The sequence below is a fragment of the Lissotriton vulgaris genome, chromosome 7, assembly GCF_964263255.1.
Source record: "Lissotriton vulgaris chromosome 7, aLisVul1.2, whole genome shotgun sequence".
Taxonomy (NCBI): Eukaryota; Metazoa; Chordata; class Amphibia; order Caudata; family Salamandridae; genus Lissotriton; species Lissotriton vulgaris.
In genome coordinates this window covers 1,467,400,141-1,467,413,627 of record NC_141695.1, presented here as the reverse complement: position 1 = coordinate 1,467,413,627, position 13,487 = coordinate 1,467,400,141, and positions in this window count along the sequence as shown.

Here is a 13,487-nt window from a genome sequence, read left to right as displayed (position 1 = left end):
TTTTCTGCATGTAGGAAGGTAAATTCTGTAGATGATATTAAACCTTCCCTCTTGTGTTTAAACAGTTGTTTTTCTAATTTTCTTTTGCTTTTTTGTATTCAGTCCCATCTGATTTCTTGTAGCAATCAACATTCTCCAATTGTTTCATAGCTTCTCTGATATACTCTTTTTTCCGCCGTAGAACAATGTTGCCTTCCTTATCGGATTTATTAATTTTTAATTCTTGGTTGTCACTGAGCTTTTTCATTAAGTTAGCATATTGTAGTTCATTGTACGTTTTTTTGTGTTTTTTGTTCATTACTTTCCGATTAAGTTTTTTTAAATCCTCAATTACGCATTCGTGAAAAATGTCCAAGGCGCCTGTTGGCATCATAGGAATGAAAGTACTTTTAGATTTGAAAGGACTTTCTCCTGCTCCCTTTTCAGATATATCTAATCTCAGCAAGTTGTTCTGTGTACTGATGTCATCTGTCGCATTTAGTTGTGGGGTCACTTTGGAGTTTGTTCCTAACTCATGAAGGGTTACAAACAATCTTGCATCCGAGGCTGGAACCACTGGTGTTGAATTCACATCTCTTTGTGGTTCCATGGGTTGGTTCATGGCAACATCGGTGATGGTATTGTCCGCTTTGATTGTAAAGAACTTCTTTAATTTAAGCTTTCTAATAAAACAGAAAATGTCTACCCTTGTGCTGGTATAAGTAAAAGTACTTTCTGGGCAGAAATTGAGGCCCAAAGAGAGAAGTTGCTCTTCTGCTGCTGTAAAGTAAGATTTGACAGGTTGGTAATAGTAAGATCCTTTACCGCTTCTTCCTGTACCATGTTTTTTTCTTTTGTTGCGGTTTGCTGTTTGTGCTTTTTTCTCCTTGCTCTTCTGCTCGCGTTTCGCCTTTTCCTGTTTTGTTGCTCCGAGTTCTGAGGCGGAGTGTCTGCCTCAGTTCCTCTACTAGAAAATCTATTTCCTCACTAGATTCAGCACCAAATTACAGCTTTGCCCCGCATTGCTGCTAAAATCCGAGCCTGACGCACTTGATAATGACACTGTATCACTTTCAGTTTCGGATGTGGCTTCATTGCAGCTTTTTTGTGGCTATGTATCGGTGTTGTTTTTGCTGCTGAATTTGAGCTTTTTCGCTTGCTCGAATTTACGAGAAAAAGTGTAAATTTAGCCTTGTTCGTAGTCCCTCTGGTCTCAAGCAAATTTATGTGCCTTGCAGATTTTTATTTTCTCCTCGTGTTTGCGCAATCTTTCACTGATCTCTTAGCGCGTTTTCATTATTAAGTCTTTCTGCTCAATATGAATCACTTTATCTAATTCTTCATTGATTTTAGTGATTTCCTCCAGCAGAGTTTGGTGATCTACTAATGCATATTTAATCAATATTTTGACCAAATTCATAGAAGCCACCAGATTGCTCTCTCCCCACTCTCTTAGCATAGCGGGGTTAGGTTCCTCAAAGCTGGGCGCCATCAGTATTCTAAGCCCCCTGGGAACTCGTCCAACTTCCTCGTATTTAGTGAGGGATTTGTGTTCCCACCACTTCGTGATTTCCCCTTTCATTTTCTTCTCCAGTGTTTTTAGCAGTTGTCTTGTATCCTGATTGATGTTGCTTTCTTCACTAGTTACTTTGTGCTAGTGCTGGCTTTCGGCAGATTGCCGAGTAGTTCTTCCGCTGCATCCCCCTGCTCATGTTCCAAACTGGCTGACATATTTGTCGTTCGTTGTGGAAAGAATTCATCAAATAGAGTCGGCGTCCGCAGTTCTCCTCGACCTGCCTACGAGCCGATACCTCCCCACCTGCGCGCTGTATGATTACACTACTCACTGCCGGTATGCGCTGCCAACGGGTCCTCCGACCCAGTCGTCCTTGCTCACCGTTCGGGTTCTATAGATGATTCCACAGCTACAGGGGGCCACCGCTCACGATTCCTCTCCGGCATCCTCACAGCATTGGTTGTAGGCGGAGGCCACTTTAAGGGAGGAGGTATCGTCGCCGGAGACAACCCGCTTCCAGTGATACTTTAAATAAGCAAATTCTCATAACTTCCAGGCAGGCAAAATGAGGACAAGCATTGGAAACGCAATAGGTCTCGCATTAGGAAAGTTTGAGCTATTGGTCTTATAAATGAATTTTTTTTTATTTATGTGTTGTTTTTAAAAATAGCTAAATTAATAGTTTTGTCATTTACAACGCCAATAGTTATAACTTTCGCAAATGTGACACCTATAGCATTTGTAATGCAACATGTTTTGTATTTACGTGACTTAGATGTATTGATATTACAAATAACAATGGCTTTTAATTTTTTTTTTATTAATACTTAAATAATTTATTTAATTTGTAATGGGAATAGCTTAAACTTTTGTAAATAACTTTTGTGAAGATTATGTTCAGTGTTTTTTATTGTGATGAAAATCCAAGAACAGAAGTGAAATATTAACATCTTTTTGTGATTTGTAATAAAGCTTGTGATGCTGTGGTGGTGCTGAGTGATGCTGGGGTGGCACTGAGTGATGCAGGGGTGGCGCTGAGTGATAATGTGGTGGTGCTGAGTGATAATGTGGTGGTGCTGAGTGATGTTGGGGTAGCGCTGAGTGATGATGTGGTGATGCTGAGTGGTGCTGTGGTGGTGCTGAGTGATGCTGAGTGATGATGTGGTGATGGTGAGTGGTGCTGAGTGATGCTGGGGTGGTGCTGAGTGATGCTGTAGTGTTGCTGAGTGATGCTGTGGTGGTGCTGAGTGGTGCTGTGGTGGTGCTGTGGTGGTTCTGTGGTGGCGCTGTTAATGTGGTGGTGCTGAGTGATGCTGGGGTAGCGCTGAGTGATGATGTGGTGATTGATGCTGAGTGGTGCTGTGGTGGTGCTGAGTGATGCTAAATGATGATGTGGTGATGGTGAGTGGTGCTGAGTGATGCTGGGGTGGTGCTGAGTGATGCTGTGGTGGTGCTGAGTGATGCTGTGGTGGTGCTGAAAAAATGTGTCCAGCACCTGAGCTTAATGTCGTGTCTGCGGTCTTTAGTTATTTCAAAAATATTCGCTATTAAAATGGTATCATGATCATAGGCGGTGCAGTTCCAATATTTATAAACATAAAACAATATCCTGTGTTGGACAACTGTAGGGTTTGCAGTGTCGTGACAGAGGACAGAAATAATTACCCATAGTCAAAGTATAACAGATGAAGTGAGAAATCTAGGAGTCTGGGTGGATTCTGCGCTCACCTTCAGGGACCACACCAAGAAGGTGGCTGCCACGTGCTACGGAATATTGCGCGGTATTAGGCCAGTCTTGAAGTACTTTGATCCCCCTACCAGACAGCTTGTAGTTCAGGCCTCAATACTATCTAGGCTGGACTACGGCAGTTCACTGTTGTTAGGGGTGAATCAAGCGGAGGCCTCTAGGCTCCAAAGAGTACAAAACGCCGCGGCACGAGCCATTGTGGGCCTTCCCAGACACTGTTCAGTGTCTGGTACCATCACGGCCTTGCATTGGCTCCCGGTCAGACAGCGAATCATGTTCAAGGCGCTGTGTCTGGCCTTCAAAATTTTGAAAACTTCTTTGCCACCGGCACTTGTCACTCTACTCACGCCCTATGTGCCGTCGAGATCTTTAAGATCTGAGGGGCTTCATCTGGCTGTCTGTCCACGCTTTAGGTTGAGCAGGATGGGTGGCCGTTCTTTCAGGGTGCTAGCGGCAGGCCTATGGAACTCGCTCCCAGTTCACATTCGAGCTCTTGAGGATATGTTCGCCTTCAGGCAGGCGATTAAAACTTTCCTCTTTCCAGTTTCTAGCTAATTTCTTTTGTGTGTTATGTTACAGCATCTGTCAAAGCGCCAGGACGCCCCTTTGCTGGGGCAGCTGTGCGCTATAGAAATTTTAATAACATAACATAACATAACATAACAGTTGGCAAAGGTCCATCAGAGCTCACATAACTGTAGCATGACTCGAAGCTCCCAGGGTCGCCAAGGAATGAGTTGTTAGGACCAGCAAGTGAGAAAGGGTTTCGCAGGCTTCACTACACGGGGAGGCTGCACCACACCAGCATGAAATGAACAGGGAAAACATTTTCCAGAACAGCAAAAAACAAGTGTTGGACACATTATTTTTGCTCAGTGGAAAAACTGAAATTACATATGATACTGTATGCAGTGCAAGATAATAGGAGCGAGCGTTTGTGCCACACAACATTTTAACTATATAGTCAAAAGTAAGTCTAAAAGTGTATAACAAATCCAAATCGGAAACAACCGGGTCAAACTCGCTTCCTACATATGTACAGGTCGGACTATATTTAGCTTACATGGAGTACAGCCAAAAGACACCAACCACGTGTGGCAGAGAATCAAGGCGAGAATGTGCTAGCATAACAAGCTCTTGGCATTGCTGTGGGGAGGGGGAGGGGAAATGCAAGGCACGGCCGCCAAGACAGGATGTGGCATAATGGCTAGAGCGGTCGCTTTTGAAGCTGGGGAACAGAGTTTGAGTCTCGGCGGGAGGGTCAAGATCCTGTGAATCTGGGCAAATCACTTAATCTCTCCATGCATAACAAGTCGGGCGGCACAACAGGGGCAGAAAAAAAAGTGGTCGTGAAATGAAAGTAAAAAACGCGGCCGCGAACAAACGGAAAGTGCCATTATTAGGTGATACTGTGGGTCAGCCAAACATAAGATAAAGTAAACATGCATGGCATACCAAGGTCTATTAGATGAGGTAACTGCAACTAGAAAAATAAAGAGAAAGGTAGGCGATTGTCAGAAGAAAGACGGGAGGAGAAGAGGCACAAAGAGAAACGGGGACTGGAGTCATGTAACGACCTTAGAAGCGACATACAACAGCAGAAACTGGCCGAAGTCTAAGGGTATGAGCCTATATGAGCGTGGCCGTAAGCTTGTAAGCCAAAGGGCTAGGGCTAGAGCTGGTGAGCTAATTCTCGCAAAGGCACAACGAGAGTGGGGGCGGGCGCAGAAAAAATAAAATGTAAAAAATTTAAACGCTATGCAGGAAAGGCTTTATACACTTTAATCGGGGGTGAAAAAGCAAGGTCAAGGTATGACTTACTTATGCTAGACAAGTCGGGCGGCACAACAGGGGCAGAAAAAAAAAACGCGGCCGCGAAATGAAAATAAAAAACGCGTCCGCAAAATAAAAGCCTTTGATGCAGCAGGGGGCGGAGTGGATACCTTGAAGAGCTGCTGGAGGCACCAAGCTGGGGAACAGATGGCTGGCTTTGATGTGCATGCGCTTTTTAGGTCAATGCGCTTGCGCATTGAGCTTGTTTTTAACGGGCACAGCATGAAATCGCTCTCGTTAAGCCCCTATATTCTCGGAAGCACAATGCGCAAGCGCATTGACAGGCGAGACCTAAAAACGGACCCAGCAGCTCAGACAGGTAGATTTTTTTTTATTTCTTTGACCTTTTCTCTTGCTGAGGCGTTTCGAGTACCAAGTGCCATTGCTCATACTTTGTATACCCCCCTGTGGGTCACCTGATTACATACATGGACATAGAGAAAATACTCATTAATGGCTTTTCATTTTGTCTAGGTTTTCACAGCTTTGAAAAATATAAATTCAATAGCCTTATTCCTTTACAGCATAAATGCTTGAAGTTATAAAAATAACAATATGCACATCTATATACAATTTACACAACATTTCATGACTCAAGTATCCCCTATATTGTGAGGATAACATGAAAAGACCCTACTACAAAAATCAATACAGTAAAATTGATTATTTCAACAACTAATTATTTGGGCAAAATATTGTCATTTTTGCACATTTTAGCTATATGTGCAAATTTCTGCACGAAAAAACGGTCCTTGAAATATTTTATCCATCCACCTAAGGACATATCTTAGTTGTTACTTCAGAAAAAATTGTGTATATAACTTCTGAATACTCTTCTTTTTAAGCTATATATATATGAACACCAACTCCAATTCCCATCCAGTTCCTGGACATCAACACAGGGACTCTGGTTATAATTTAAAGACATTCTCTTTATTTTTGGTCTTCTGGTAATGCGTTTCGCCTGCATCCACAAATATATATATTCAACAGACAACCTTCCTTGTTTCAAATAAAAGTTCAAAGAAAAGGACACCACACACAAGACTTCTTAATACCAGGTGCTTTAATCAATCATAATGTTGTGGCAGATTGTTTATATCCTGACATGTTTCGGCTCATGCTGAGCCTTGATCACAGGTGACCTATATCACTGATAGGGTATAAGAGTGTGATTTTTACACAGTCAAAGTCTACCGTGCTCTTACATAGTCTTAAAGTCATACAATAATTGCGGGGTACTTTAATAGTTGTTCTGGTGCGAATGTCCGGGCGGTGGATCCCGTAGCAATGTTCAAGAAACAATAAGTAAATAGTCCAACTCACTCCTCATGGTCATAGTATCAAGTTTATTGCATTGTCACTTACATCGCAATAAACTTAATATTATCCATGTGGGGAGTGCCTTGGGCTATTTACTTGTTGCTTCAATACATATATGTATTTATATTTTAAATCTTATTACACCTCAAGGACCCTGCATAGATTGACACGTCTCCAGCAGGACAGAAGAAGGCAGCACAGAGTGGAAAGTGTCCAGCAATCTTCTTTTTTTAAAAATTAATTTCATACAATGCAAACAAACAATTGACTTTCCACAGGGCCACTGACATTGCAATAAACTTGCTGTTATCGCTGTGAGGAGTGCCTTGAGCTATTTAGTTGTTAAGAGTTATACATATTCAGTAGAAAAAAAGAAAGGTTTCAGGAACGTTATGGTTAGGACCAGATTTTACTCATACAAAACCAGAGAAATTCAGCTGTTATAGTTACCTGAGTTAACTATAACCCGTGCCCCAGCAACTCACATATTACATCATTCATGACATTCCCAGTGACATCACTGATGACATCACTGATGACATCATCCACAGCATCTCTGACACACTCACTCACACCCCTATAGAATATTTTATACACACACTGCCACTCCCACACGATTTCCAAACCCATTCACAGAGCCATACCAGTACTCAAACACCCACTGACTGATTCATAGATCTACACACATATCCACCCACTCACCTATACTGCCATGGGCCTGGTCCTCATCCCCCACCAGCAGTATGCTGAGAGGCGCGTTTGCAGAGTGGTGGAGAAAGGGGCGTGGACTCTGACCACCTCTCAGCAATACAACTGTGTGGGACGTACTGGAAGTAACAGGTGAGCTGGTTGGCCCCTAAGGATCTTCGGCAGCCAAGGGTACTTCATCCCCCACTTAGCAGCGCCCCAGAAGATGAGTTTGCAGGGTGATGGAGAAAGAGGGCGGGGACTCAGCGATTTGCAGGCTGGTTTTCTTTTGCCTATTTTTTTTAGGAAGGGGGCTGCTTGGCCCCCTCTTCCAGTACCATTTTGGTACCCGGGAACCCCATCCCCCGGGGCCTGCCCTATGTTTAATATCTTTTTTAATATTGGAGGGGTCTGTGCAGCCCCCTCCTGAGGCCAATTTTGGCCCGGGGACCCCATCGTTCGGAGACAGGCCTTAACATTCTTTTTAAAAAAATGGGTATCAGGGCATAAGCTCCCTACCTACCGGGCTGATATTGCCCCAGATACCCCATTCCCTGGGGTGTGGCCAGTTTTGGGGGACCGCGGGGCGCCTCAAGGCCCGCGCTATCACTGCTGGCTACTTGCATCCTGAGGGAGCCCGCATAGCTTTTGGGAAGGGGGATCTTCTATCATGCAGCTCCTTCTGCCTAAAAGCAATTCTGCTCAATGCTTTTGCTTTTAGTTCAACCAAGTGACAAGATGGCAGCCAAGTGCTGGCAGCCAATCAGATCTCAGGCACGAGATCAAGAGTGTTGGCGGATCCACCGTGGCCACAGTTGTATATCTGAGAAATGTTTAAATTGCTCAGGAACTACTGAACGGATTTACACCATTTAACAAAAAGAGCGCTTTCTGAACAAAGAGACACCTTTCTGCCAGATTTGGTGAAATTCCATTCAGCAGTTCAGACTGTAGATGCGTCAAAAAGTTTCCTATGGAAATTAACATGGAGAAATATTGTTTTAGGGTCCCCATTTTTCTCAGCCCCCGCTTGACGGATCACTCCCAAATTTTCACGACAGCTGCTGACATGACCGCCCCATTAGTTTTGAAAATTTTGCGAAGATTCGTTAACACCTTGACTGCTGAAGTAATTCCCCCTCTGCGCTGCAGCTCCTTGAATCCTATTATTCATGACAAGCTCAGCTCGTCATCAGCACAGCTCAACTGTGCCTCATGACGAGCACGCCGTCGACAAACAGAAGAAGCAAACCATTTTCCCATCACATATCATTATATATAGCTGCTATTCACATGGAATTATTTTGATAATGGTTGACGTGTACAAACTGTGGAAACCTTGTATATAATATTCACATTGTCACTTAGGTTTTGGTTCCCTTAGTCACTTGGGACACTATGCACAAATGTTGTTTTGATGTATAATGTTTACTTCTAACTTTATTGTTTAAACAAATCTATAAAATATACTACACTGGAATCAGTGTGTTAGTAGTTTCTTCGCTCTCTTCCATTATTAAACCCTCTATATTACGATTGTTCTTATGTATCATAACGTCATAGTATATCATTCCACAGGAACCACTGTTTTTCCTAAATAACTATTACCCTGGTTCGTTAGTGAGTAGGGTCCCCCTGTTTCTCTTGAGCTTAAATACAGTGGCACAGCGAGCAAGGGACCTACGTCTGGGCATACCCTTGGGCACTGAGGGCGAACATAGAAAACACAAAATGATGGACAAAGGTATGACATTTTTCAACAGCTCACCCCTAGTCAAAAGATCTGAGTTTAATCCATCATTCTTTTGCTCACTCTGCCACACCGGTTTGGACCCAGCCATATTCAAAGCTGTCTTGACCCTGCTCTATGTTATAGGCATCTGATATCAACCCCCCACCCGATTCAAACTGCTTAGCAGGATGTGAGTACAGGAGCTGAGTCCACGCTATAAATCCCTGTCTCATACCCAACCGCTCCGTCACTGTATAGAGGTACACTCAGTTTAGCCTGTAAAAGACCTTCTCCACGGCCAGCACCAGTGCCTCTGTGGAGATGTTGGGGGATTTTAGTATTTGTTTATTCCAGTATTACTTATTCCAGACGGGTCTAGCCATAGTCATTCTATTCAGGTGTCAAAAGGAAGGTGACGTAGAGATTTGGGTCTCCTGTCATGGTAGACCCAAAGCAAAGGCACCAGAGAAGGTTAGACTGGCCCACTTAACTACATGTTCACCTTTAGTGGACTAGGATGTGGTTTCAGTGCACAATTAGGTAATGGTGGACTGAAGAATTTCCCTAACCTTCAAAGGAACTTTCTGCTCTCTCTCATTTACAGTCCAAACTCTGACCAACTGGAAAGGATCTCTGGATTGTCTTGGAGGATCCCTGAAATTAACTTTGCTGTTTAGGTCTCTTTCTACTTTCCATTTTAGGTATTGCTTATATCCAGGAAAACAAAACGTATTCTTGAGTAGCCACTGTCACATATATATGCCACTCACAATCTTTGTATTCTAGAGTTCCATACACATGCTTCATCCATGTACCACATGAATATAGTGACGGACCCAGTTGCAGGGGACTGGGATAACAGTTTAAAAATACAGGAGCAGTAAAGATCACCATCCAAGACAAATGAACCATATAAGGTCTGTCTTGTCACTATACCATTTCCTCTGCCACCACTGTCAATTCTCAACAACTGGTTGAAGTGACAGTAGCCGTGCTCAGTAAAAACAAGGGTCCATCCACATAGTCGGCCCCCCAGACCACAAAGAGTCACAATTCATGAAACAGGAAATCTTTATCACATGTGCATGACTGTGTGCTGAAGCAAAAGTAAAGAACCTACAGAACATGCTATGATGAATGTGAGTCAGGGGCACACACTCTGCAGAGCAATACAGGAGAGATTTTCTGTCCCCATGAAGGGTTCACAATCTTTCACCCAGTGTCTTTGGGCTTTCACAAAAGGGTTTATGTGACACACAAGGCAATTAAAGAGTTAGGGGGCAGATTTACACATTTTTCTCACAACACAGGGCAGCAAGCAAAGATCCTGTGTTGCATGAAAGGGAGACGCAGAAAAGCACTATATCAACGAAGAAATCGGGCATTTCTGTTATCTCCTAACACTGACGACCATGTAGCCAAGCGCTATAACAGGCATCTCTGCACCATGGTGCAAGGGTGCCTACATTACAAGCAGAGTTGTTTTTGTGCAGAATGGGACACCTGCCTGCACAAAAACCATCCTTAAAGGCCTTTCCTCTTTCTAATCTGCAGCACGTATCGAAAGAGGAAGTAACAGGGACAAATAACCGTACTCTCACCATTACGCCTGCTTCAGTGAGGTGTAACTTTTTGACGCATTCACAGGTTTACTAGCTTCAGTAAATTTGAGAGTGCGCACAAATCCATGGATGGATGCATGGAAACACCCATGCTCCACTCATGGAATGCCCTCCTAATGCAAAGTAATGCAAGGCAGCACTATGGGCAACCTTGCGTTCATTTCTGGGAAAAATCCCATGCAAAGCCACACACATGTTGTGTGCATGGTTTTGTAAGACAAAAAAGTGGTAACCAGGTGCACACACTAAGGGCCTTATTCACAAGAAACTGCCGCAGCACGGCACTGCAAGCCCTTTGGCTGTGCCACGCTGCAGCACTTTAAAAGCACAGGGATGTGTCATATCTACATGGATATGATGGATCCATTTGCTGTCCTCTGCGCTGGGGCACAATTACCTGCTACGGTGCAACGATGCCTGCATCAAGGGGATGATTGTTAATGTACAGGAAGGTGTCCCTTCCTGCACATAAACAATCTGAAATGGTGTTTTTCAACTTCTATGTGCGCTGCATTAGCACACATAGAACTTTGCAAAACGTCATTTTTTAATGATTGTTCATGTGCAGGAAGGGACACATTCCTGCACATAAATAATCACCGGAGGTGATTTCCTCATTCCATGTGTCCTGCAGAATGCAAAATGCGCCACTGGTGCGTCACAAAAAGTGGTGCACTGGAGGCGCAAGGGGATTGTAAATAAGCCCCCAAGAGCTTTGGAGATGGTGGGGTTTCACTTCACTTCCTTGCAGGGCTGAACAGCCTCCTCGACCTGCAGTGAAGAGTAAGAGATGAGCTCTTAGACCCTCTGCAGTGTTTGCACACAGTATGTCACTGGGCTGTTATTTCCACATCAGAACTTCTTTTCCACCTGCATGCAGGCAGTGCTTTATTTGTAAAAGAATAATTTCTGGCTTTAAAGTTTTGCTGAGAAGCCTACAGCTGGTGCTAGCCAATGTTGAGGTGCAGAATGTTGTAGTGTTGACTCTGCCACATGCTTCTTTCATCCAACACCAGACACTCCCTGCCTCTTTACCTTCTGCTTCAGATTCTTTTTTTTCCCTGCTTTCTTTCCCTCTCACTGGTGTTCCATCTTTCTCTCCCCCCTTCTTTCCCGCTTTTGAGTTTTTGTCGGTCTTACTCTGAATCAAAGCTTGACTTAGAGCAAGACAGCAGAGCCCCGGGCCACAATTACTCTGCACAGCTCCTACTCACAGAAATTCTAATAAAAGTGTAAAAGACCCAAATGGATAATCTAGTTACACCAATATATGCCGTGTTGATAACAGAATATATTGCAATCTTGAACATAATAGAGGATATTTCATATACATTTTTCAAATTAATTCATTGTTTTTTTAAGAGTTTTTTTGATTCTTTTACTCCATTCGCAGGTACAGAAAGCCAACACTTAATTCATTCTTCATGTGGCTAAGTGACGGAGGCCTTTTCAGCGTTGTAATTAGAATTACATTACTTTTGAATGCATCATACACAGTATACTCTTATTAAGCTACTGGGTAATATGTTATCAGGGGTAATTCACAAAATATTTGAAATATGATTACAGTGATTACTGGGGCACACCACTCGTGTTAAACTGCAAAACGTGAAGCGTATCAAGAGAGGGGAGAAAAGAAAACTTTCTTTTGAAAGAGAAAACACTTTAGCTATTACGTGTGAAATAGCTATGTACTGTGGTCAGAAAAAACACTTGTTTGTACATAAACCAGTCTTTAATTCAAGGAGTAGTGAGGGAAAGAGGAAGGAAAAGCAAAAAGAAAAAAAAGAATAGGGGCATATTTACAAACACCTATCACCACCGTAACGTCACTTTTTTTGACTTTGTGGTGGCGATATGGGTTTCGCCTTATTTACAAGGCAGCATGAAGCCACTTAACATGGCTTAATGCTGCCTTGTAATAAGGCCCCCTTTCACTCTATACTTAGCTTGAAAGGGGTGGGCAATGGGTGTTGCAGTGGGTGTTCTGCCGCAACACCCGTTGATTTTGACGTTGCCTCAAATTTACAAGGGTGGCGTAAATATGGGGCAGCACCACAGTTCAGACCGGGGGAAACCTGCTCTTAACAGGGTGCAATGAGGAGAAATTGATTATTTCTCCTTGTTTTGGCTGTTTTTATGTGTACTGCATTGTGCAGCACACATAAAAACAGCAAAACGCCATGCATGATTATTTATGTGCAGGAAGGTGTCCCTTCCTGCACATAAACGTTCATTTTAAAAATTACGATTTGCAACTTCTATGTTTGCAACACAAAGCTGAACACATATAAGTTACAAATTGCCATTTAAGACTGTCCATGTGCAGAAAGGGACACCTTCCTGCACATAAACAATGATTCACTACAACGCAGGCACCCTTGCACTATGGTGCAAGGATGCCTGCATTGGCGCTAGGTAGCTAAATGTAACGCTAGTACAGGAGAACACGCAGGGATGCACTGTATTGTTGTAAATACAGTGCAGCCATGCGTTTCAGAAGTGGTGGAGCGCAATGTTAAGCCAAGAAGTCTAACGCTGCGCTTTGTCACTTCTTTGTACATATGCCCCTTAGTACTTTACTGAGGGTAGTTTTGAGTGTAAATAACGAGTTTTCAAGGTATATTTTCTGCATTCTCTGTATTAGAGAGAAATTGTGTTGCAAAATTGTGTTACATACAATTTTCTGACATAGAGCTTGTATTTTGTGGGGACATGCAAGCTTACAGTCTGCTTTGGCTGGTCTAACTTTATTAATTAAAAGATGGCCATCAGATAACTTTTTTAGGTAAAGTGTGAAAAATAATGCAGTTAATAAAGATTCAGCACAAGAACCATCAACGAATTTAGAAACATGGTCCTACATGCTGGATATTAATCTCACTCACGTCCATAGTCTACCTTATTAACCAATGAAGTGCATTGCTTGGAATAGAAGACAGCCACTGATTTTCCAAGCCTTCTCGTTACTTCTCTTTGAAATATTGCAACTCTAATTTAGATCAGGGACGTGGGAGTTTGTTTTTATAAAACCAAAAACAAATGTCC